Source organism: Rattus norvegicus, chromosome 14 (genome assembly GCF_021556685.1).
Source record: "Rattus norvegicus strain SHRSP/BbbUtx chromosome 14, alternate assembly SHRSP_T2T, whole genome shotgun sequence".
Taxonomy (NCBI): Eukaryota; Metazoa; Chordata; class Mammalia; order Rodentia; family Muridae; genus Rattus; species Rattus norvegicus.
This window is the reverse complement of record NC_141547.1, coordinates 5,874,459-5,890,579: the sequence shown is the minus strand read 5'-3', so window position 1 is coordinate 5,890,579 and position 16,121 is coordinate 5,874,459. Positions and strand designations below refer to the sequence as shown.

Genomic DNA, 16,121 nt, shown 5'->3' with positions numbered 1-16,121 from the left:
ACTCTGTAGACCAGGCTGGCCTCCAACTCAGAGATCCACCTGCCTCTGCCTGCCAAGTGCTGGGATTAAAAGGCATGTACCACCACCGGCCAGCTTAATTGTAGAGAAATTACTACCAATTTCAGTTTTTAGGGATAGTACATGAACCCCAATTCTGACCACACACAAGGCTGCCATTATCAGAGGAATCGAAGAATTTTTTTTTCCTTGACCTGGAGAAGTATAACGTACAAATAAAATCAGACTGAGCAGGAATTTGCACACACACATGCACACAGCGGTTAAAAAGATAGGTAGTACATGTATGTATTCATGAGCACAGATACACCACACCACTTCACGCACAGTTATAAAAGGTTGCTAGTTCACTGGAAAGGGATGTTTGTTGGGGGGAGGGGTTCTTCTTACCATATTGTGCAGTGTAGACGGTAGTTCTTCTGAGTCCCCCCACCGTGGACTTCCAGTTAGCTGGTCCTGAATTTAGACTCAGATGAAGTGAGTCTAATGCTTACCTGTCGCTGTAGAGGGCGTTTCTACTGCACAGACATTTTAATTTGCATATCCATCCCTCAGAGTTTGACCGGGTTACAGTTTTATGTAATGTCTGAGAATAACATTTTATTTTATCGGTGTCTGTATTTGTAGATGGGATATATGCATACATGTGTGCATATGTGTGTGCATACATGTGTCCATACGTGTGTGGGGAGAAGGGGTGCAGTGAGGGATGTTGGGGGGGGGTGCCCGTGCGAGCACGTGGAAGCCTGAGGTTGACGTCGAAGCATTCTCAATCCTGTCCTCCATATATATCAAGGCCTAGTCTATCACCAAGCCTCCTGGGCCTGCCTCTAGCAAACAGGTGTATGTTTGGATTACCAGAGAGCAGTTCTGCTGTCCCAGCATGTACTGGGATCCAGACTCTGCTCCTGTGATAGTGATAGTGCTGCCAACCCTGTCTTTCCAAATGCCCCTTAGTAACGCTTGAAAAGCGGAAGAGGAAGCCAGGCACCATGGGCTCACGCCTTCAATCCCAGCACTCACGAGGCAGAGGCAGGTCAATCTCTTGATTGTTGTCTTGAGGTTAGCCTTGTCTACAGAGTTTCAGGCCAGCTAGGGCTACACAGAGAGCTCCTGTCGACTCTCCTTTTTTTTTTAAAAGAAGGGATTCCGGGCCCTTAGGATCCAAGTGACTCCTCAGGACAAGGTAGAGGAGAAGCTTAGGCCCCATAGGTCCCCTCTGGTTTTGAATGACCATGTTGACTTCTTTACTGAGCCCTCAAATAATGAGTGCATTTGAGGACTCAGAAAATAGCGTTTGCTTATGGTCTGAAGGATTCCAATCTGAGTATAGAACTGACCCATGGTGGCCGAGCTTGCTGGGCCGTGATTTCATCCTGTGGAGATTTCCGCACACTTGGTTCTGTGTTGGGGCAGAACACAGCAGGGCTCTGGTCTCATTTTAACACCATTTCAGATCTTCCCTTTACTCTAGTGTTCATCAACGTCGCTGGCCGGGGTTGGTTCTCTTCTTCCGCCATGGGGAATGGGAGTCGGGTTGGTCTGTCAGGCTTGGTAGCTACCCACACTGATCTAACTCATTGGCCTTTTTCTCAAGGCTGATTTCAAATTCCAATCTAACCAGTCCCACTGACCTCATGCCTGCAACACCCAAGCACATGCTCAAGTCAGGTCATGAAAACGTCTTGGGTCCTCATGGATCGGTAAAGGAACCACAGCTTGGTTAAAATCATTGTTCAAGGTCTCACAGAGATCCGAGAGATTATCCGACATAAGCCTGTTTTATTCGTGACTATTGTTCTCTTGTAAATTCCTCAGGGAGCGGGTAATGAATTTTAGCAGTCCGGTCTGTTCCTGCCTGCTCATTTCCTGGCCACTCTACCCCAGTCTCCCAGAGCCAACGTTAGCTTCCACAGCTCAGCATCTCACCCCTCACTTTTTAGTCTGGAAATTACTTTTTGCTAATACCCAAAGCGCTTTAATAGTCAACTCTTGAGAGAAAGAACAGAGGCGAGGTGTGATGGGTCACACCTTTGTTCCCAGCAGGAAGGCAGAGAGGCCTGCTGATCTATCTGTGAGCCAGGACTACCTAGGAAGACCAGGCTGTAGTCAGTGATGAGAACTCTGGGAGAGGCTACACATGGCTCTGGATTCCCACACCCGAGGAGGCCTAGGATACCTGTGCAGAAGGGTCCTTTAGTGTCTTTAAGCTTCTCAGAGTAACAGGGTGGTGGTGTCAAGACTTCTGGTGTGGGATCTGTGAGCTGAATTGAGCTATCCCCCCAGCACTGAGCGCACATGCCAACGGATAATGTTAGTCTACTCCGGACAGTATTTTTCCTATAACTACTTACTCCATTTCCTATGTCAGGTTGCCAAAAAATGGATTGCACACAGGCGCTTGGATTCATCCGTTTTCTCTGGGTTTTCAGTGCACGCTGATCGAGAAACTGAGATGTTGAATATAAAGCTACGAATCTTGTGCTGAAGTAATTGTTCTTGGCAGGAAAGAGCTTTTTATGTGACTAAGTAAAAAAAAAAAACATTAAATTAAATTAAAAAAGTTTTGTAAGAAGAATGTTCAGATTAACTAATAGAAAAGCAATTCTCTCCCAAAAGCTCACAAGTTCGCAGGCATGAAAAAAATGTTGGGAATTGGAAGTGTTAGCCAAGATTCTGGAAAGCGACAAACTCTGCCACAAGTGTCGGCCTTAGCTAGCTAGAGTACTTTAAATGCAAATTCTACTCACACCAGAACACACTCGTACATACACACTGTAAACGTGTAAGTATCATACTTTCTCACAGATCCAGGCAGTGGCTATATGTCAGCCAGCCATCTTTAAGTATTTAAGGGTCTGTGAATATTGATACACACACACACACACTCTGGATTCTTTAGAATCACCACAGAATATCCTGTGCATGTGAATAATTAGGGAAATCACAGGCTTGAGACTGAGTGCTAGAAATACAGCCATCCCAGAATGCTCTTTCACAATTCACACATTCAGTCCGAAGCTCCAAATGCTCGACCGCTGTCGTTCTTAGAATTCTGTTAATTATAAATTAAAACTCAAAAGTAAACCATGGTAATTTTACCTAAAGGGGGAGAGCTAGAGATATGACCTCTAATTACTTAAGTACCGAGGCCCCTAGATTAAAACATTAAACTCAGAAATCCTTCAGCCAAGGGGATTAAGGAGATTAGACTGAGCTTGACAAATCACCATCGTCATCGTCAGGTTAGAGGGGGAAGTGCAGGCCGAAAGTAGGTCATGCTCACTCAGATAGGAGACGAGGTTCAGGAGAAAAGGCCTTTTTTTTGTTTGTAGCATGAACCTCTGTGGGGGAGGGGAGGATCGTACTTTGTCAGTCTAATGGTTTCGACAACTAAAAATATCAGAATCAGTGTGAAAATAGCCGATTGTGGAGTTCTCAGGGAGTCTGAGCAAACAACAGATTTAAACAAGAAATAATGATTTTTTTTTCCTGGTCAAACCATGTACCTCTTGGCAACCAAGGAGGCAGAAATGCAAGTTCAAAACCTAAGTTTGTAACGAGGTGCACGGCCCTTTCTTTCTTTCCTAAGAAGAATTCTGCTTAAAATATCTTCTAAGTATTATTGATTGTCCAAACCAAAACCGTCCATTTGGCCGTCATATCTGCCTTTCTGTTCCTGTGGACTAAATGTCACACACAATGACACAGAAACAACACAGAATTAAGTTTGGGAGAGCAGCCAGGCAGGGGAGACTCCCATGCTGGGCCAGCCACTGCTCTAGGGACCAGGCTGGGAGGTGGCTTGGTGTATGTCCATGTGTGTCCGTGTCCGTGTGTGTCTGTGTGTCTGTGTGTCTGTGTGTGAGAGAGAGAGCGAGCGAGAGAGAGAGAGAGCGTGAGTGAGTGCACAGCTAGGAGGAACAGGAATTTCTTATCCTGGTACCAAATGTACTTCTGGCAGTTTTGAGAAGGAACAGAAAGTGAAAAAAACAATTCCAGTTAACGCCACCCCAGCAGACCTTCCAGTCAGGGTTAAGTCTTCTCTTGGGCTGCTACAGGCAGCCCTGTTCTCTTTGCTACCTCACTTCCAGCAATCTTTGAGCTTTTCAAAAAAAAAAAAAATATATATATATATGCATATATATATATTTACATAAAGTTCTGTCAGAGCTTAAATGTGTTTGCGAGCCTTGCCTGGCTCCAGTAACTGCAGCTGGAGACTGGTTGTCAGAGCAGGGCATCTCTGGGGGAACGGAAGGTCTCATTTTCTACCTGATCTTCGAGCTCTCTAGCTCTCATAAATGCCAGCCAAAAAACCAAAGCCCCAGAAAACACACCATCAAACAAAGCAGCTTGTGGTCCAGGGCTGTCCTGACAGCTTCTGCTCAAAATGCCCGTGGGTGATTTGTCACTATTTTTAAGCTCCTATATTTAGATTTGCAGGTCTGGGACTTCACCAGCCTCTCTGGAGGTCGAGGGCACTCATCTCTGGTTCTTCACTGGACATAGTTTACGAGTCTTTCCCCAACACCCATAATCTCAGATTAACTCCTCCTGATTCTGAATTCTGACTCATGTGGGTCACCCTGAGCCCTCCGTCTGCCTGACCCCCCAGCACTGCCGTCCCCTTCACTGGCACAACCGCACAACAGCAGTGCCAGGCAGTTGGCACTGCAGCTGCCGCTGGCATAAGGACTCTGGCAGGGATCAGAGGAAACTGTCACATTACGGTGACACTGACCAAAGAAGACAAGTTTACATTTAGACTGCTGTTACAGCAGAGCCTCTGTGTCGGGAGCCCTGGTTCTCCAGTCACCGAGACTCACCTTAAAAGCTTGCTCCTCAGGAGATGTGTCAGGGCTGCCTGGCACACGGTCCCGTGTCGCAAACACAGAGTCAATGGCCGAGGCTTCCAGATGCAAGCGAAATCTCACGTTCACTTCCCTCCCCCTCTCCCCAGGAACTCACAAGTTGGAGGGACAGACCCAAGTCCCTAAAGTTACCCGCTAAACCACACCCCTTAGATAAGTAAATGTAAAAATATCAGAAAAAGAAGAAGCTGGAATTTGGAGTTGTATTAAAAAGAGGGATTTGTAATGCTGGGGGGTGGGACAAGAAAGGCCGATCACGATATTCATGTTTTTTGAGGTATATTTTTGAAAGCTCAGAGAGATGAGATCAAAGATGCTATGAATCCTAGTTAGGGTGTTGCCGAGAGATATGACCCTTCCCAAACTCTTTATTTTAAAGTTTCAGTGTCTGGGGTTGAACCTTATACACTCTAGGCTGCAGGCTCTGCTCCCAGTCTGATGTTTCCTTTTTTTTTGTTCTTGTGGTTTTGAGATAGGATCTGTCTGTGCTGACAAATTGTCCTGGAGCTCACTCTGTAGATGATCGGGGAGATCTTCCTGCCTCTGCCTCCTGAGTTCTGGGATTAAGGGTGTGTACTATCACCACCTGGCACTGGGTTTTATTTTCACGTGTATGGCTGTTTTGCTTGCGTGTGCGTCTGCATTAAGTGTGCTTGGTGCCCTTGAAGGCCAGACAAAAGAGGGTGTCAGATCTCCAGCCACTGGAGTTAATGGACACTTAGAGACTCCCTCTGGAAGAACAGCTGGTGCCCTCAACTTCTGAGCCAACTCTCCAGTCCCTCCCTCCCATTTGACTTTTAAACGACTGGAAATAATTAAAAAGCCCAGAGAAAGAGTCCATTTGCTTTGGCATTGCCCTAGGAGCTAGTTTTCGGTAACATATGTTACATGTGTGTCAGCCCCTCTCAGCCCTGCACAGGGCATGGCGATCTCCAGTTAAGAGAGACTGGATCTAGCCTGACCATACCAGACCAGACCAATCAACCGACCAACTAACCAACCCCAAAAAAGATAATGTCTTCGGGGGTTTCAGGGTCCCTGTGTTCCCTCCACTCCCCTCATGTCCCCTTGGCATGGCAGACTCTCCTGAACAGTAACACCCACATGGCTTGGCAGTTTCTTGGAGTAAACATCTCACCTTAGAAAAACAAGCAATCAGAAAGTTTTACTTTGCCCTTTCTCTGATTGCCATAGCGCTTGTTCGCCTGTCTCTCTCCCCGTTGTTAAGGCCGCCTGTGACATGAATTGTCACATTTTACATGTTGCAGACTGAGTCCCTAAGGAGTTTAAGAAGCCGAGTACACTGCCACAAAGCTCCCCGATTTTCTCTGCAGCCTGGCCAACCTGTTGGCACCGGATGTAATGCAGTTAGGGCTGCCGAATCTTTGAACAAAGGGTGATTAAAACTGAGTTCCGAGTGACTGCTATATGCACAGGGCTAAGCTTTGCTTTGCCTTGGGCCCTCTCAAAGCTGGAAGCCATGCAGATGAGATTTCTATTCTCCCCTCTTCTCACCATGGGGTCATTTGCTTTTCTCCAGTGGCCTCACAGAAGGGTGCAGATGTCCCTCTCGAGCCCCCTCCCCCATGCCTCCCGCCCCCCCCCCCCCCAAGCCAAGCCTGTTCTCCATCTTGCCACTTGAAGCCCCGACTTCCACTAGCACCACGATCAGGCTACTGAACCGCACTTAGGTCTCCCACCTTCTGAGCCGTAGTGAGCCATTTTACCCCTTCCAACATCACTACTTCCTTTCTCCCTCCACAGTCGATGCTGTGTAGCCGGAAGCGGGCAGACACTCTGTCTTTGGGTCTTCTCTCAACCTCTTGGGCCTCTGCCATTTGGGTTTTGCCATCGGATGACCCAGGAAAGCACGCCAAGTCATTTCATACTTGATGTCTCCGAACATGGGACACACCGTGTACCTTCCTCCTTTGTGGCTGGCTTTTACCTGTCTCTTTAGAGAGGCTCTGTCTCTGTTGGAAGTCCTGTTTCTTCCTAGGGCTCTGCCTTCACCTGGTGATGTTTATCAAGGAGGTGTCAGCTGCTAGAAGAGGGGAAGGACACAAACGATATTTTCTAGCCTTAAACATTTAGAATTCCAATGCCTCCTTTCATCCACTGTCCTGGGGCTTTTGTACAAGTTTGCATGGTTACTTCAGATCTAGTTCACCGTGTCTCCCTTTCCTTGTACCTGCCATGGACATTGGCAATGGTCTCTTGGATCGCCTTCTCTCTGTGACCAGCTTATTAGTCCCGTGAATATTACCCGATGAATAGCCATGGAAAGCCTCCCACCTCTCTCCCCCTCCCTGCGCTATCTACACCTGAGATCTTTATGGCTGACCTTGAACCCGATGTCTGCTTCTGTGTGAGCTTAGCTTTCACTCCTTCCCATGGCTTCCTTTGTTTGGTCTGATTATTTTTGCCCAACCTGGCCTGAAACCCATTGGCTCAGGTCTCTCTAGGGGCCCAGGAAATTCTGCCTCAGGTGCCCACCTATGGCCCTGTCTTTACCGTTTGCCTTCTTTGTGTTGATGGAAGTGGTTTGTCTTTAGTTAGCTCCTCCCTGAGAGCTGAGAGGGCAGGTGAACAGTGCCAGGGCTGCCTGCCCTTTGCTTTCCTCTCGGAACTGGAGCTTTTCCTGTCCTCCAGTGGTGCTGTTCCTGCGGTGCTCCCCATCCCCACTGTGACTCTCAGGCCCCACAGAGCTGGCTTCTCCCCCGTGCTCCTGTCCTAGCAGGTCCTCTGCCCACACTGTGCTGTTTCCCCTCTTCCTCCACAAAGCAAGCATTTACAGGTCCCTGTTTTGTTTGAACACAAGTGGGGACGCTGACAACGGGTTTCTGCCATATTGTGTTCACCATAAAGCTTTCCTAACCAAATTTGCTTTTGAGCTGGAGTCTGAATGAAAATCCCCCTAACACGTTTGACTCACCAAAGAGAGAATCGTAGGGCGTGAAATGATATTCTCTAGTTAGGACATTTGTCTGGGGACAATTTGTTTTAAAGGTGAGTTTGAAAAAATTTATTAATTTTAAAATGTTGTATGTTTGGGTTTTACGGTTTTACCTGCTTTTTTTTTTTTCTCTCGAATGTATACCGCATGTGCACAGTGCTCACCAAGTCCAGAAGAAGTGTTCAATCCCCTGGCATTGGAGGGTTTTTTTTCTTTTTTCTGTTAGATTTATTTATCTATTATATATGTATACACTGTAGCTGTCTTCAGACACACCAGAAGAGGACATTAGATCCCATTACAGATGGGTGTGAGCCACCATGTGGGTGCTGGGAATTGAACTCAGGACCTCTGGAAGAGCAGTCATTGCTCTTAACCATGGAGCCATCTCTCCAGCCCAGAGTTTTCAGGCAGTTGTGAGCCTCCTCTCTGTGGGTGCTGGGAACTGAACCAGAGTCCTTTGCATGAGTAGCCAGTATAAGTATGCTGAGTCATAGCTACAGCCCCAGGATTATTTGAAAATGAATTCCTTACACTTCAACACTGGTCTTTAAGTCTTTCAAGGGTTTTCTCTATGAGAGGGTTTTTATGTGTTTTCTGTGGTGGTGGTGGTGGTGATGATATTATGTGCATGTGTAGAGAAGTAGGGTTGCTCTACATATGGCAATGGCTGTCCTGGAACTTAATATGTAGGACAGACTGGCCTCAAACTCCCAGAGATCACCTGCTTCTTCTGTCTCACAAGTGCCAGGATTAAAAGTCTGTGCCATCATGCCCAGGTGTTTTTAATGACATGTCATGAAATCGTTAATGTGGACAAGGATTCAGTCTTAAGTGTTTTGCATGGAATAGATCCCTTTTCCTGGGAAAAAGCTAGCCACACTGGGCGGGACATTGACTCATCTCCTCCAACCACAAAGGCATCATTAGCTGGTATCCTAGTAACTTGGGAATCGTTGAGCCTGGACATGCTTTCCTGCAGCCTGGGCTTAATTTTCTAGTAAGACAGATGATCTCACCTTGAAGGTGATGGAAGAACGGGATCCTTCATCTCCTTTATGTTCACTCAAGCTTCCGGTGAATCAGCTGCTGAGGGGACACACTGGCTCGTTCCGAACCTCATTGAGAGGGATACGTTACATGTCACCTGTAGTTCCCATCATCCCACACAGGCCATGCAGTGACGGACAGCACTGTGGTTCATGTTTCTGGTGATCCGTTAGGCGATATGCACCAACTTACCAAAGTCACACAGGCCATGGCAGAGACCAAAGTAATAATAAGATTGCCTCATGCCCTGTGCCACTGGCCAAGGGCCTTTTAGAAATACTTTGGGCAAAATGAGAAATGTGCTGTATAAAAATCGTGTCTGCGCTTAGTTAATAAGAGACTCTTCAATAAGAGTTGACTATCTTCTAGTCTTTTTCCATATTGCCCCTCTGTGAGAGAAGGAGTGAGACTCTGCCCCCATTAAGGAGCTCTCTATGGAACAGTGTATTTAGTTGCTAACATCTAAAAGATAGTATTCTCTGTGTTGAGTTCTTGGTTTTATTGTTTTCACTAAACATTGGAAACTTTGAATTCCCAACAAAGCAGTAATTAACTTTTCTTATTTTTATTTCTTTAAAGATTTTTATTTATTATATATATAGAGTACACTGTAGCTGTCTTCAGACACACCAGAAGAGGGCATCAGATCCCATTACAGATGGTTATGAGCCACCATGTGGTTGCTGGGATTTGAACCCAGGACCTGTGGAAGAGCAGTCAGTGCTCTTAACCACTGAGCCATCTCTTTAGCTCAGTAATAAATTTTTTAAAAAAAGATTTATTTATTTAATATATGTGAGTTCACTTGTAGCTGTCTTCAGACACACCAGAAGAGGGCATCAGATCTCATTACAGATGGTTGTGAACCACCATGTGGTTCCTGGGAATTGAACTCAGGACCTCTGGCAGAGGTACTCTTAACTGCTGAGCCATCTCTCCAGACTCAGTAACTGACTCTTAAGAGTATACTCTCTTCATCTTCTGGAAAACACCAAATGGCAGATGACTCGGGTGCAGCAGCAGGGTCTGCAGTGGTCTTGGGGCTGTGGCTGAGGAGCTTGTGGAGATGAAGCCAAAGACTTTGGATTTCTGTCATCAGACTGGTCCTGCTCAAGACATGCAGGTCATATTCTCCCTGCCCATTAAGGAATGGGAGATAATTGGCTTCGTCCTGGACTTGTCCCTGAAGGACCAACCGTGCCAATGCAGGAGCAGATTTGGGCTTCCCAGAAGACAGGTTCGTGGCTTTTGTCCCTAGTGGGGACTTGAGGTCATGTTGGTCTTGGTATTGATGCTCCAAGGAGGTGGCCACTGTCGTCGATGGGCCATCATCTCTTGGCCAAACTCTCCTTCATCCTTATGCAGGTAGGAAATCTATGGGGATAACAAGATTGGCAAGCCCCATGCTGTTCCCATGCAAGGTGACAGGCCGCCATGGTTCTGTGTTGGTGTCAAGTGAGCTGAGTGTCTATCTCGTGATAACTGTTTCAAGTTCACGTCTAGCCATGCCAGCAAGTTGTCCTGAAGCTCATTGGTAACGCAGCGCTCAAAGGAGATTGGAGCAGAAGGCGGCCTCAACGTCTTCAGCGGTGAAGACAGTCCAGGGCTTTAAAGATTTCCTCCGGGCTACTGCTGTGGGGCTGGCTGTCAATCACTGCAGGAGAACAAAGCTACAGATGATTTTGCAAAACAGGGTGTTATCGCCTCTGTTTTATTTCCTTTGCTTATCATATTAGTTCCTTATTTATTAATTAGTATTGATCGTGGCTTTTGTCCTAAAGCAGCAGCAGTTCTCAACTTGGCGAGTCGTGACTTCTGGGTTTGGGGTCGCATATCAGAGATATCCTGAATATCAGATATTTACATTATGATTCATAATAGTAGCGGAATTGCAGTTGCATGGTACCAACGGAATAATTTTATAGCTGGAGGTCACCGCAGTATATCAAAGGGGGTAGCGTTGTGTCCAGAAGAGCAGGAATCGTGTTAGAAACCTCAGAATGGAGGCAATTTACGATAGTTGGGAACGGACATCCTAGTGTTTGCTTTATAGTGTCGTTGCCATGCAGACCATACAAGGTACAGTGCTGCTTGTCCTGATGGCTTTGTGAGTCTGTGACCAGTATGTGCTACAGGGTGAAAATTGTTCCAGCAGGCGGGGTCAGGGGGGCGCACCTTCCTGCCTGATGCCCTCTCCTTATCACTGGAGCCCCTTGCCAGAAAGCCTTTCTCCCCTTTCCTTGTGCAACTTGTGACTTGAGGGATGTTTTTTAGTTATTCCCGGCCCCAACTTTTTATCAGCACTCGCCTGGTGGACAGCACCCACCCTGCTTCCTTCCTCCTTATCCTCTAGAGCACAGGATCCCACCCTCCAAAATGATAACATTTCTTCCTCCACACAAGTTAATTCAGAGTTTATCAGTAGCATGTTGAGGGCATATGTCATGATGGCGTCCTCAGGGATACAGAGATGGTGGCTGCATAAATTAAGAGGCGGTTGTGTGGGGAGGTGAGGAAGCTGAGGAGAGTGGGAGAGGGAGGGAAGGGCGTGTCAGGGTAAGAGTGTCCATGTCGCAGGTCCATGCAAGAGAGGCAGACACAGGTAGACTTCTGTGAGGTTGAGGGCATTGGAGATCAACATAACCAATTCCAGGACGGCTAAGGCTGCATAGTGAGATTCTGTCTACCCATCCCCTCCATATCCCTCCCCCCAGGGGCCTGTGTTTCATTAGGGATGTATTCTGTAGGAGCATGTTGATGTTGTTAGCTTAACTAATAATTGATCCCTGGTAGAGCAGGGGCTGGTGGCTTGCATGGCTATCAGAGTGGTGTTCATCAGCACTACTGTAGGCAGAATGTATTCTGGAGAAATGACCTTGACATCTAAGATTTCTTGCATTTTTTTTTTAAATTTGAATTTTAGATTTGTTATGTATACACTGTAGTTGTCTTCAGAAGACAAGAAGAGGGCATCAGATCCCATTACAGATGATTGTGAGCCACCATGTGGTTGCTGGGAATTGAACTCAGGACCTCTGGAAGAGCAAGCAGTCAGTGCTCTTAACCGCCGAGTCATCCCTCCAACCCCACGTCTAAGATTTCTAAGTCTCTTACAGTTTGAAGAATCTGCTCATGTTTTTCCTTACAGAACAGAGTGAGGAAAGTCTATCTGCATCCAGCAGGTATCAGGTGAGGGTCCCAGATGAGGTGGAGATCCTAGCATATTAAATTCATGTATGTGTCTCAAGTGACATTGTGTGTAGTTGAGGACCTTTTGTTTGGGTGCAGGGAAGATGCCCTCAGCTTCTATTTCTCTGTGTCCAGTAGACTTGAGAGCGAGTGGCTAGCCTACCCTTTGTAGCCAGAGCTTGGTTTCAACCAAATTGTTTTGAAAACACTTGCTCCTAGTATATCAAAATTGGTTGGCTCAGGGTAAAGAGGAAATTGTAGCCTGATTTGTTTCAACTAGGAACAAAAATGTTCATATGCTAAGAGTTCGAATGTGCAGAGCACCGTTCACTTCCTAGCAAGCTTTGAAAGTTATAGGAGGAATTAGGCTATTTCATGTATATTTTATCTTTGTCGTATGCATGTGGCTGAAGCACTATGAAGAACTTGTGTGTAGTGATAACCTCAGCAAATGCTAAGATGACTGATAAAGTATCAAAGAGATGACAGGATTATTTTGAAATCTCTAATTATTTTTTTTGCTAATTGTGTCCTTGAAGTTTGAGTATAGTGTGACTATGAATATCACCATGTAGTGAGGCAGAGGTGTATAATAAAGCACTTGCTTACCACTCAGAAGGTCTTAGCTTGGACCTCCAGTTCAAGGGAGAAGAGAAAGAGGAGAGGGAAGGAGATGGCTGCATTTACTCCAGGAGTCGTCTTCTTATCTCACTAGTGACTCCTGCACACACATAATGCCACAGGACAGAGTTTGCTCTAAAGGAAATTGTTAACCAGATGAGGTTTTTCTTTCAGACACATCCCCAGGTGTAATTGTGCAAGCATACTAGTTATTAGGCAGAGTTTAATAGGAGCTCCCACCGGTGGCTTAAATAGTTTGCTTGTGTGCCATCAGCCGCCGTAAAGACCCACTGATCTTTCTCTTGTCCTTGTAAGCAGAAGAGAAAGTAACCCATTTTGGAGCCTTGGCTTTTTGGGAGCCAGTGGGGAGGGGCAGGTGCCCATTGGTGAAGCTGTATGTTTTTAAACTTTGCACATGGTGCTTTGCATGAGTCAAAATTGCCAAAGGGACAGATGTTGCCAATTTCAAACGTACAGGGGGAAGGCAGACATTGCTAAGCAACGCTGTACTTGAGAGAGCGTTTTTAGGAGCAGAGCCAGGGGAGTTGTGCCTGGGAGCACTCCTGCTTCTTATGGCTCAGTACCAGGGAAGACACGCAAAGTTCTTCCCCGTCTGGGCGGCCATTGCAGCCGCCACACCAACAGCAGCGACCTAGTGGCATTGAGCAGGGCTGGCAGGGCAGGTGTTGAGACAGGAAAGCTTTGGCCATGTAGGAACGCATTAAGACATGCTCAGGGAGGTAAGTGCCCCACTGCCCCATAGTAAATACCCAGCCAGAGTTCAAGTGGGGAAGACCAGAAACTAGAGGGAGGGTATGGAGTCAGGAAGATGATGGCCAGGTCTCAACAGACACGTACGTGTGTTTTGACTATTCTCCCCATTTTTCTGAATCAGTCGGTGCGACCTGGTTTAGTCTGCTGTGTGCATGACTGGAACAAGGTAAATAAGCCAGCTACAGGCATGCGGGGCCTCCAGGGTCTTTGCTTTGTGTACATCTGATAGGTAACAGACAGCTTTCTTGGTTTTTCTTTTTTTTGGCCTGCCCCAGGAGACTTGGGCTACCCCCTGAGATTTGTGTGGCTGTTGTTTGGACTCTGGAGCCTGCCTGCCCTCCTTATACAGTAGTAATAGTGAAATACGGACAGTATACATAGTTTCACATTTGTAGCAAAGCCAGACTTGTTTTTATTGTGTGTTTTGAAACATTGTCTCACTGTGTAGCTCAGGTAGGTCCTGAGCATTCTCTCCTGCCTCTGCCTCCCTGAGTGTAGGGATTACAGGATTACACCACCATGCCTGACTACATGTATATTGTCGATGTATTTCATGGCAATTAAAAGCAGAAATTCCCATAGCTAATGGTTTTTTTCCCCCCTGTATCCTTCAAACACTGGTCCTGAATTAATGAGTGATATGACAAATGCTGAAAAGACAGACATTGAAGCTAATGATCATTTAAAAGACAAAATGTAAATCGAGCAATGTTTAAAGACCCCAGTGCTTTGGTTTTTCAATAGGTATGTTAAATTCGAGTCTAGTTTAGGTGTGTGTGTGTGTGTGTGTGTGTGTGTGTGTGTGTGTGTGCTTGCGTATGCACGCGTGCAATAGATATGTATAAGATAAAGTAGGAGAGAGATTGTAAGCATGCGCGAGTGCGCGCACACATACACACGCACACGCACACATATGTGTACCCACATATGAGTGCAAGTGCCACAGAAACCAAAAGTATTAGATTCTCCTGGAGCAAGAGTCACAGACATTTGTGAGCCTCTTTATATGGGTGCTGGACTAGAACTCGGGTCCTCTGCAATAATTATGCATTTTTGTTTGTTTGCTTATTTTGTTAAGTTTTTTTGGGGGGGCGGCAGCAAGGGTTTCTGTGTGTAGTCTTGGCTGTCCCCGAACTCACTCTGTCGATCAGGCTGACCTGAAGCTCACAGATCCACCTGCCTCTGCCTGCTGAGGGCTAGGATTAGAGACGTGTGCACCCACCTGCCACTTTTCTTGTTTTTTAACTACAGCATTGTAGCTATTTAATTCAGAAGTCTGTGGAGAGACTGTCTTGATCCCCAGACCAGCTGTTGGTCGTGGAGATGACTTGAGAAGGTTGGCTAAAGGCTTACATGCTCAGGAACCCTCTGAGGTTGCGCACTTGCACTGCCGTACGGGAGAGCATTCTAGTTGGCTGCATGGTGCTTATTACAATAAATCAAATAAAGAAGTTCAGGTTGAAAGGACCTCGAGCAGGGCTTTTAACTATTACTCGTCCCGGTTCGTCCTGCAGCTGCTGGTGTAATTACCATGTCAGGAAGGAAGTGGGTACACCCAGCACTGTTTCCCCACGGGCTGTGCGCCAGGTGTCTGGAGTTATCAGGAAGGCCGCTGTTGGGTCAGGTATAACTGGGGGGCAGTTCATCTTCGAAAGGAGGTTATTTTTGTTTCGCTGTGGCTATGGTTTCTTGTTTCTAAGAGTCTCTCTTTTGTGGATTCTGCATCAAGCATGGAAGGGATGGGTATATAACCAAGAGACAGAAAATGTAAGAATATTTTTAATTGAGATGAACGGGGCTGTCCTTTGAATAGCCCAAGGGTGCATTCTGCACAGCTCTAGAGATCTGAGTTTGAGAGCCATGGGCCCAGTCTGTACGTCCCATGGTCAACAGGCAGAAGCAGTCATGTGACAGATGTGAAGGAAGAGGCATCTGAAAGGATCTGACGACTGCTTCATGTTTCCAAAACAGGGACAAGGTGGTTTTGTTGGCTTTTAAAATGGCAGAGAATAGCCTATCATCAGAAAGTATTGGTGTGCTTTGCAAGTAATGTCTCCCTCTCAGATACTGAGCGCTGGTTTAAAACAAGTTTGTTTTGAGACACAGTTTATGTAGCTAAGGGCAACCTTGAGCTTTTGGCAATCCCCTTCATCATATTCCACACCCGGCCTTTACCTTACTCCTGTATTTATAAGTACTATTGAGTAACTTTATTCAGGCAATACACACACATGCACACACACACACAATATATATATATACACACACACACATATATACAGATACACACACACATATATATACACACACACACACATATATATATGAAAATACATAATACAAAATATAATAAGTATATTTTTATTTTTGACTGGTTTGTAAGTGACCGTCAAGTGACCTTGGCAGAAATCTTATGTAGTTTACCCATCCTTCCAGGGCACGTTTATATACAAAGATAAGCCAGGAAAAGAGCAGATTTTTTTCTAGGACTCAGTGTGAGGGCCAAGTTTTTTCTAAATCTCTCCCTCCTTTCCTCCACCGGTCCCTCTTTCAGACAGGGTCCTGCTGTGGAATCCAGGCCACTGGTTTCGCTGCTAGACACAGGGCCACATCTTCACCACGTCCACTTGAGCTTGGTT

At 46.2% G+C, this 16,121-nt stretch overlaps 1 protein-coding gene across 4 annotated transcripts in view; it reads left to right on the top strand.

Annotated features, from left to right (window-relative positions):
• Nucleotides 1-16,121, top strand: part of Aff1 (ALF transcription elongation factor 1) — a 162,600-nt gene that overhangs the window by 94,117 nt on the left and 52,362 nt on the right.